The sequence below is a fragment of the Onychostruthus taczanowskii genome, unplaced genomic scaffold (genome assembly GCF_017590055.1).
Source record: "Onychostruthus taczanowskii isolate IOZ18803 unplaced genomic scaffold, ASM1759005v1 scaffold25, whole genome shotgun sequence".
Lineage (NCBI taxonomy): Eukaryota > Metazoa > Chordata > Aves > Passeriformes > Passeridae > Onychostruthus > Onychostruthus taczanowskii.
In genome coordinates, this window is record NW_024499796.1 from 1,061,751 (window position 1) to 1,071,040 (window position 9,290).

Consider the following 9,290-nt stretch of genomic DNA (forward strand, 5'->3'; position numbering starts at 1 on the left):
CACTCTTAGCCCACACTGGATTACCCAGCTCTCACCAGAAGTACTGCAGGGCAATGTCTTCTCTTTGCCTTCTCACATTGAAACTGCACTGGTTTTTCCCCATAATTTAAGCCTGCTGACGATGAGCAAGGCCCATTTAATTTGCTGTCCTTGTTTGCTCATTAATTCCACTGAATTACTTTATTTACTAACATGCTTCTTCTAAATTACTTGATTACTTAACTAAATTTATTTATTTACAGTGGATAGCAGAAGAGAAAAACAGCTGCAGTGGATCCCTGCTGACAGTCCCCCAAACCACAGCCTGAGAGTGGCAGTGAAATCCCTGGATTTTGGGTGCTGCCAGCATGTTGCATAAGCTTTGGGCAAAGCAGCAGATGTATTCCTCAGAGGGACATTTCCTCAAACCTGGGGGCAGATTTTTGTGTTATTTTATTGTCCCCAAATGTTACTTGTCCAAATGCCCCTGAAGCACAAACTGAGTGGTGTGAACAGCACAGAGCAAGCCATGGAAACTCTGGGGGGATTCTGGCAGTGTGAGACCTCCTAAATTATGGATTAACAATGGATTCAGTTGGAAACCACGGAACTCTGAGCAACCAACTGAACAAATGGAGATAAACCAACCCCCCCTTTGGCTTCTTCAATCCTACCAAATGTGCTGAAGTTTCTTGTGTAGGTTTTTATTTAATAGAATCCTGGAATCATGGAATCTCCTGAGCTGGGAGGGACCCACCAGGATCCTGAGTCCAACTCCTGTCCCTGCCCAGACCCCCCAACAAGCCCACCCTGGGCATCCCTGGCAGCGCTGTCCAAAGGCTCCTGGAGCTCTGGCATCCTTGGGGCCGTGCCCATTCCCTGGGGAGCCTGGGCAGTGCCAGCACCCTCTGGGGAAAGAACCTTTCAGGCAGCACAAGCCAAGAAGAGGAGCAAAATCTGGGTGGTTCTCTGCAGTGCCCTGAAAGAAAATGAACAGCAGGTTTTCCAGGAGAGCCCGAGGGAGTTCTGCTCATTCTAAGAGCCTGAATGAGGCTGTGTGATATTAGAGGGTGTGATGGGAAACAGATTTCAGGGAGAGCTTCCTGAGGGCACCCGGAAGAGAGTCCTCCTTCCAACCCTGGGCATTTGGGATGAACAACTGCTTGTTTACTCCTACAGAAGTTCCTGCTGCTGGCCTGAGAGGAGTTAGGAAAGATGGTATCTCCAGCAGCTGCTGTAAGCCATACTGAAATATTTGTTCAGGAATCCATGGTTGTGTGTCTGCTTGGTGTCCAATAAGTACCCAGGGGTCCATAATGGGGCCCAGGGAATTATCCCTTGAGTCACAGCACAGGATTATGGACCCTCTCTTTAGCATTCAGCTCTGGCAGACCCAAAATCGAGTCAAGCTCAACCTGCTCAGCTCATTTAACTTTTCTGCTGCAGGTAAGGTGTTGTCTCCTACCCTTCTGATCAGCTTTGGCACTGCAACATGCAGCAGTGAATGCATCTTCCCCAGGGCACAGCTGCTTGGTCTGGTGGTCTCACAATGCAGTTTGGTCTCATGACTGCAGTTTGCAGTCAAATGACCCCCTGTTGTCACATTCCACCTATTTTATCCCTGAATTTGTGCTCCTGCTGCCCACCATGGGTTCGATCTCAGCACTCAAGATTGTAATATTGACATTCCAATGAGATTTTTGCAGCAAAGTTTAAATCTCCTCTTGAAATTGCATTAATTTTGCAAACTGAGTATGTGTGACGATCTTACAGCTACAGCAGGGACAGTCTGGAGTTAACTCTCAACTCTTGGAAGTTAAATGGTATCAGAGATCCTCATCTGCAGCAGCTGGACATGTTCAGCATCACTCCTGACAAACCCACTGCAAACCCCACAGCTGATTACAATCCACAGCTCTGCGTTGGACCATCTGTGCTGCTCTCCCGTGGGAATTCTGGAGCAGCAACACGAAGGTCACGAGTGCAAGTGAGAGATTTTGTCATTGCCTTCAGCTTCACCTCTGTGGATTTTACAGACTTCCAGCCCCAGGGCCAAGATTTTTCTGCAGTACCCAAGGGTTGCTGAGCTCTTCATCCCCTTCTGGCTCTCATTTCTTGCTGGTTTGGATGTGCAGGAAAGCAGGCACATTGCCAGGTGCCAGAGGAGGTTCTAGCACAAAGTCTGCCTTCCTGCATTACTTAATTGCTTTTGTTGCATTCCTGGTATTTATGTCTTTTTTTCCTACAGGGCTGTGAGGAGTATTTGAGCTGTCAGTGGTGCTGTGCATTCCCAGACCTTCCATCAGCCAAACAAGCTGAGTTTTTGGAGAATTTAACAGAGGAGAGGCAGTGATACTGCCAGGGACCAGCATGGGAGTTCCACCAGGCTCTGCTTTGGGTGATTCCCACTGTTGGGCCTGATTTGTGACCAAGCAAAATGACCATGGCAATGTTTGTTCCTTGCTCCCAGAAATCCTGTGTTTTACAGGGCTGAAGTGGCACAGCTGAGAAGCTGCTGCTGGAGCAGTCACACCAGAACAGGGATGTAAATCCCTATTTTTATGCACTTCCAGTAGTAACCTCTGACGTACTGCACCCTTTATCCTGAGGATGGGGAAGGACCTTTCTTGCCCTCTGTCATGATTACCATTACATCAGGACTGAGGCTCAATAAACTGATTTTTCTCCTACAGCCCACAGGGTCTAGCCTGGCTCACAAATGGTTAAGCTCCTGCAGCTCAGCAAATCATCTGTAATTAAGGGCATCCATCAATAAAACATCCTCCTCTCTCAGGGCTGACAGGTGCTGAGGGCTGCCTTGAGCTGGGGTTTATTCCAAAGAGCTCCAAGGGCTCTGCCAGTCCCTCGGAGCCTCCCCAGGGTGGTGGCCCTGGGCCGGTGGCCCTGGGCTGGTGGCAGGGCCGTGGTGCCCATGGCAGGGCAGGCTGGGGGCCTGTGCCATGCAGGTTTCCAGCTGTGCACAGTCCCTCTGCTTCTGGGTGCTGGGATACTCAGAAATACCAGTTTCTTCATGTTTCACAAGTGTTCCTGAAAATTCCTGGAAAGGCAGCTTGAGCTGTGCCCGCAGATCTCCTCAGGCCTGCACAGCCCCAGCAGCTCCACGTGCTTTGCAGAACAAGCTGGATTTTTGCTCTTTGCTAATCTGAAACGGGTCAAGGGTAATTTCAACCAATTTTGTATCTGAGGAGGGCTCCAGGGAGAAGTTACAGCAGCTTAAAGAGAGGCAGCTGCATTCCAGAAATAACTCCTGTTCCCTCAGCACAGGGAACAAACCGGGCACCCTCAGAGCAGCGTGTTTGTTCCAAGCAGCACTCCAGTTTTAGGGTTTTTCCCAGGACCTGAGGAAACTCCTCCTGGCTTCCAAGAAAACTTTACAAGGGTACTTTAAAGGAAGGCAGGAGCTTTAAGGCAGCGGCGGCGCCTGGGCTGTCACAAGCACCAGCAGGCCGGGAAAGCCTGGGGAAGCCAGTCCAAACTTCCAGGTTCATTTTATGGCCAGAAGGAACCCCCTGCCTTGTAATATTGCATTCATTATGTCAATTTTCTAATTTCATCTTTTCACTTCTAGAAGGATATAAAATAGTATCAAGTATGGCTACAAGAGTGAAATGAGTTTTTTCGTCTCCACGCATCAGATCCAAAATGCTGCTGAGATTTTGTGGCTTTCTTATAATTAAGAGCATGCAGCTTGTGAGCTCTTGGTCGAATCATTACCAGGGTTTATTCATGCAGAGTTTTACAGAGTCCATCACATTGTCCAGCCTTTATGTGTGAGCTGAAGTGGCCTCTCATCCCCAGCTCAGATCCGAGCTGGGCTCCAGGGACCCTGGCCTTGTCAGAAATCCAACATGATGTAACAATTTCATTTGCTGGAAATAAATACCCAGTAAATAATGCCAGCAAAGCTCACTGTTCCTTCAGGAGGGATGTTTCCATCCATGGAAAACAAACATCTGGGCTTGGGTTTGTTGCTTTATTGCTGCCCATGCTGCCTTTTGCCTTTACAGAGCAGTGGGAGGTCGATGTCCAGGGACTCCCTTTATATGACTTTTGTTCAGAAAATATTCTTGAAGATTGCAAAGATTATCCATGAATCATGCCCATAATGCCTAATTTGCTGTACACAAACATTTCCACTTTGTAGCAATTTCCTTCATCTCTGGATGAAAGCAAAAAACACAGTGGAAATTCTTATTTTCCATGAAAACCAGAGGCATTGGAACTGTAGAGTTGTGCTTCTCAGACTCCTCACCTCACAGTGTTTTCAATGAGTCCGGATACAAAAAGCAACCCATAGGAGATAAAATCTAAAAGAGTGACTGGACTCTGCAATGATAGTTGTTGCCTAAGTGGGCAGATGATATTTAAGTTTGTTGCAGCTAAACAGGTAAATTTTAACTAAATTAGTGAATTTATGATTGGTAACTAAAGTTTACGAGTACGGTAAGTGAAAAATATTGTGTTCTACAAGCAGAGAGCATCTGGGATATGGGTTTGACCAGGGTAAAAGTCAGTGGTGGAAACTGGATATCCAACTGTAGTGGATAAACATCTCTGTAAGATGGGGCTTGCTGGGATAAAGAGAGCAAGAAATGCACATTTTATCTCCAAACTGTGCAATCCCATGGACTTTGAATTCTTCAGCCCTCACAGTCATCACCATCTCTAACCAGAGTCTCATCATCTCCATTTAGTCACTAAACCTGGACAAGCTGGACTCTGTGTCATGGCCCAAGCAGCCAAATTCACCAGGACTGCTCCTGAACCCTGCCTGACAGCAACAGGACTCCTACTCCTCCCCACGGGAAGAAGATGAAAGGTCTGTTCCAGAGGAAAAGCAGAATTGTGTCAGCAGCCCAGGGAAGCTTTGTGCTGACAGACAATATATTGGTGCTGGTTTTGAACTCAAGAAGTATCTTATGTAGAAATTCTGGGGCAGATCTTTCCACCTTCCTGATAATCAAGTGGTTCTCAGAGTAGAAGCCAAATCATAGTACCTGGCTATAAACACAGATTCAAACATGAAAAACAAATCAAAATCTGATTTCTCGTTAGCCCAGCTGCTACTGAACAAGAAAATTCATTATGTCTTCATTAGCAGTCATTTCTTAATGACCCTGGACAAACTTTGCACCAGGACTCGGCCAAAGCACTGTATGCATAGGCAAAATGTTCCAGTTCCTTCAGACTCCGCCAGGAGAAAGTCCCTTTATTGTCCAGCCTGTTGGTAGCTGAGGCTGCCCTGCCAGGACCTAGCAAAGAGATTGCATTCCCATCTCATCTAGCAATTATTATTCCTTCCAGTTTTCCTCATTTTTCATAATAGCTTTCCCACCAGAGGTGCTCAGAAGAGCCTCCAGCAGTGTAGGAGACAGCTGTGCTTGGGTTCAGGGTCTGTGTGGGCACACAGGGGGTTGGGGGGGCTCCACTGCTCATCCTGCATGGCCACAGAGCAGCTGGCACAGAAATCCTGGGATGGCCTCACAGCCCTTGTCCAGCCAGCCCAGATCTCACTGCAAATGTGCAGGAGGAAGATTTCCTTCTTGGCAGTGGGAAGAAAGTCATTGCAGGAGTTTTAGGGGTAAAAATAGAACAAGGGCCAGCCTTGCAGGCACCAGGCCCTTCATCTGAGGGTGCAGTCCTGCCTGAGGGACAGGACACAGTGCCTGGGTCACACCTCAGCAGTCACCATAAGGGAGAGAAAAACAGGAGAGATTCCTGAGATGGGATCAAACAGAAACTGAAATTTGGGGACATGTCCAGGATGTGGGGACAGTGCCATGAAGGCACAGGACTGCCAGGGCTCAGCAGAGGCTCTCCTGGTGCTTACTGGTCCCAGAGGTGCTGCAGCAGTTCCAGCTGCACTCCAGGCCAGCTCTCAGCACTGCAAGGGTCTGCACCGAGGTTAAAACATCCAAGTATTTCATAGCACACAGACATTGGGAAACATGGCAGAGTTTCAGTCAGGAAAGCATGGACACAATCTTTCCAGCACCAGGCAGTCTTTCACATTCACCACTCCATCACTTCTCATTACCAGGAACATTCATTTCTCACCAAAGTGCTCCCAGCACCAGCACACATTTAAACCATATTATTTTTCAAGTCCAGGTCTGAACACAGCCTGTATCAAACTGCTCCATTACTGCCTTCTGCCAGGCAGTCTCTCATGGCTCAGCCATGTGTTCCCAGGCTCCAAGCCCAGCTGCTCTTGGAAACCATGCTCCAAGCACATGTTCCTGCATGGGATGTTCATTATTATTTTCAGCTTTATTTATTGGTGCACGTCCTCCCTGTGTGCCCCCAAAGGGCTGCTTTCAGCAGGGCTTGTACGAAGTTGTTTGATTGGCTTCAGGCTTCTTTGTGGGTTCATCCAATGCCAAGCTCAGGCACTGAACCCATGCCAGGTAATTCATCATTTCTCCTTAAATGCTATAGACAGAATCCTGCTCTTAGCTTGTCAGATAAAGGCCTGAGAATTGCCTTTCAGCCCACCTAATGAGGGTTTGTGTTTTTCTACGCTTGGGAGGATGGATGGTCTTAATTTCTGGTTTCTTTCAAAGAGAGCAATTTTCTTCCACAAAAAAAGACCGGGAATAATAGACACAATGTGGCTTATTCTGAGTCACCCTTTAACCATTTGTACTTATATTTTCTCTTTGTGCATCTACCCTGAAACTCAGAGTCCTCTTCAGCTGCCGCTGTACATTTTCCCCTGCCATGAGACATTTCTGTGCCTGCGGGTTTAATGCACAGGCAGCATCCTCTCCTGGCCTTGCTGACAGGCTCCACAAATACTTCCCCCAAATTTGAGGTGATCCAGACAGGGATTTTCTATTGGAGTTCTGCAGGAGTTGCCTGTTGGATGTGAGGAAGCTGAGACTTGGTGCACAAGGGACTGTGCAGGTCCAGAGCTCCTCCTTCTGTGCAGAAATCCCCCAAGGGCCAGCCCAGGGCACCACGGGGTGGGATCTACAGGAGTCTCCCAGTCACTCTGGCACTGCCCACACTGAACAATTCTACACCAATATCACAGAGGTTCTCATTGGCCAAATGCTAAATGCAAAGCTCTGTTCTCTGAGATTCTTGCTTTCTCCACATTCACCCCACATGTCATTTCTGTGACACTTTCAGCCCCAGCTGGAAGCTCAGCCTGGGGAGCGCTCAGCCCCAGTCCATCAGACTCAGCCTGGAGGTGGCATCCAAAGGGCTCTCAAAGGGAGGATGAAGCAGCAGGAAGGAACAAAACATGGACTCCTAAGGAAGCAGTGACAAATGGGAAGAGCTGAGAGGGAGAAATGAATAAACAACTGATTTCCAGAGGGGAGCAGTGGGGTATAAGAGAATCACAGACTGGTTTGGGGTGGAAGGGACCTTAAAGCCCATCCCATTCCCCCCCTGCCATGGACAGGGACACCTTCCACTGTCCCAGGCTGCTCCCAGCCCCAATGTCCAACCTGGCCTTGGGCACTGCCAGGGATGCAGGGGCAGCCACAGCTGCTCTGGGCACCCTGTGCCAGGGCCTGCCCAGCCTCCCAGGGGACAGTTGCTTCCCAATATCCCATCCATCCCTGCCCTCTGGCAGTGGGAAGCCATTCCCTGTGTCCTGTCCCTCCATGTCCTTATCAAAAGTCCCTTTCCAGTTCTCTTGGAGGCCCATCAGGTACTGAAAGGCTAAAGTCACCTTGGAACCTTCTCTTCTCTTCTCTTCTCTTCGCTTCTCTTCTCTTCTCTTCGCTTCTCTTCTCTTCTCTTCGCTTCTCTTCTCTTCTCTTCGCTTCTCTTCTCTTCTCTTCGCTTCTCTTCTCTTCTCTTCGCTTCTCTTCTCTTCTCTTCGCTTCTCTTCTCTTCTCTTCGCTTCTCTTCTCTTCTCTTCCCTTCCCTTCCCTTAATCCCAATTCTTTCAGCATTTCCTCATATGACAGAGGGCCCAGCTTTTGGAGCATCTTCATGGCTCGTTTCTTTCAGTTTTTGCGAAATAAGTGCAATAACTATGAAGAGCCCCATTATCATAATTTCTTTGTAGACTCCTGAAGCTGCTGGGCTGGTGAAAAGGGAATCACCCATCCTGATGTCCTGACAGGGATGAGCTGAAGGAGAGTAAATTCCAGCTTTGGGTTCACCTTGTGGTGGTGGTTTTGTGTCTCTGATGGGTTTTGGTGAAGTTTGGAAAGAGAATTGAAAATCTCTGGAGCAGCACATTCCAGCAGTTCTGGGGCCATTTCACACCAGAATTATGAGAAAATTATGATATGAAATGTTTGCAGAGGCAAAAGCACCCAAATTTCAGAGGCTCCATAGCTCAGGGGTTAGAGCACTGGTCTAGTAAACCAGGGGTCGTGAGTTCAAATCTCACTGGAGCCTGGGGAGGATTTGCACCTCCTGCAAAGACCTCACTGCTTTATCTTCCTGTTTATTCCCAAAGTGTTCCTGATGCTGTTTTTTGGAGCATCCACCCTAGCTTAAGTGAACTATAAATATCCTCCAGCACCTACACCAAACAACAGGCAATGAGAAGCAGAGAAACCAGCAGTGGTCAGAGCTGTACTCTTGAAATAGATCTAATGTACAGCAATCGGAGAAGGGGAACACCCAGTAATGGGATTTGGAGCCTTCTGGACCCTGCAGACTTTGTGGGGGTCACTGATGGACAAAGCTGGAGTGGCTGCCAGGTATTTACAGTCAGAGCTGGTTCATCTCTTCAGACAGCAGCAGGAGGATCAAATTATGGCTCCAGAGCTCAGTAATTGCAGAGCTGGCTGAAAACATCATAAATATGGCTTGTGGAGAATCAGTAATATCAGTCATCTACAGAACCCTTCTGGTGGCACTGTGAAGTGATAATTTCTAAGACTAAAGTAATAGGTAAGAATTAACCTGTTTTGCATCTTGAATTCCATTAATTGCTGTCCAGATTTATGAGATTTCCTCCTCTGCCTTTGCACATCTCTTTTCCCTATTTATTTTCAAGTAGACTCCCTCTATTGAGTCCAAATGAGCCAAACCAGTGATGGAAAAGGTAATTTCTGAATTTCAAAAGGACCTTTTCAATCTGAGGGAAGGAAGGCTCAAAAGCCTGAAAGATTTTTTTCTTGTGGAGGGGGAGACAGGGTGGCATGAGGGACATGGGGCTTTGTTTGCCCAGGCTGGTTCCTTCCAGCTCTGTTGTCCCAAAAAAGTGAGCTTTGGAGGGTTGATGTGTTTCCTCCCCATGGGAAGTGTCCTGCAGGAATTTCCCTGCTTTCCTCTGGACATATCCCAGTAAGGACAAAGAAACAGAAGCCAACAGG

The 9,290-nt window shown here is 47.9% G+C and overlaps 1 non-coding gene across 1 annotated transcript; it reads left to right on the plus strand.

The window, feature by feature from the left end:
• The first annotated feature begins 8,291 nt into the window (after window positions 1-8,291).
• Window positions 8,292-8,364, plus strand: TRNAT-AGU. Its single transcript has one exon. It is a non-coding gene; the product is annotated as a tRNA-Thr (tRNA).
• Window positions 8,365-9,290: the final 926 nt, after the last annotated feature.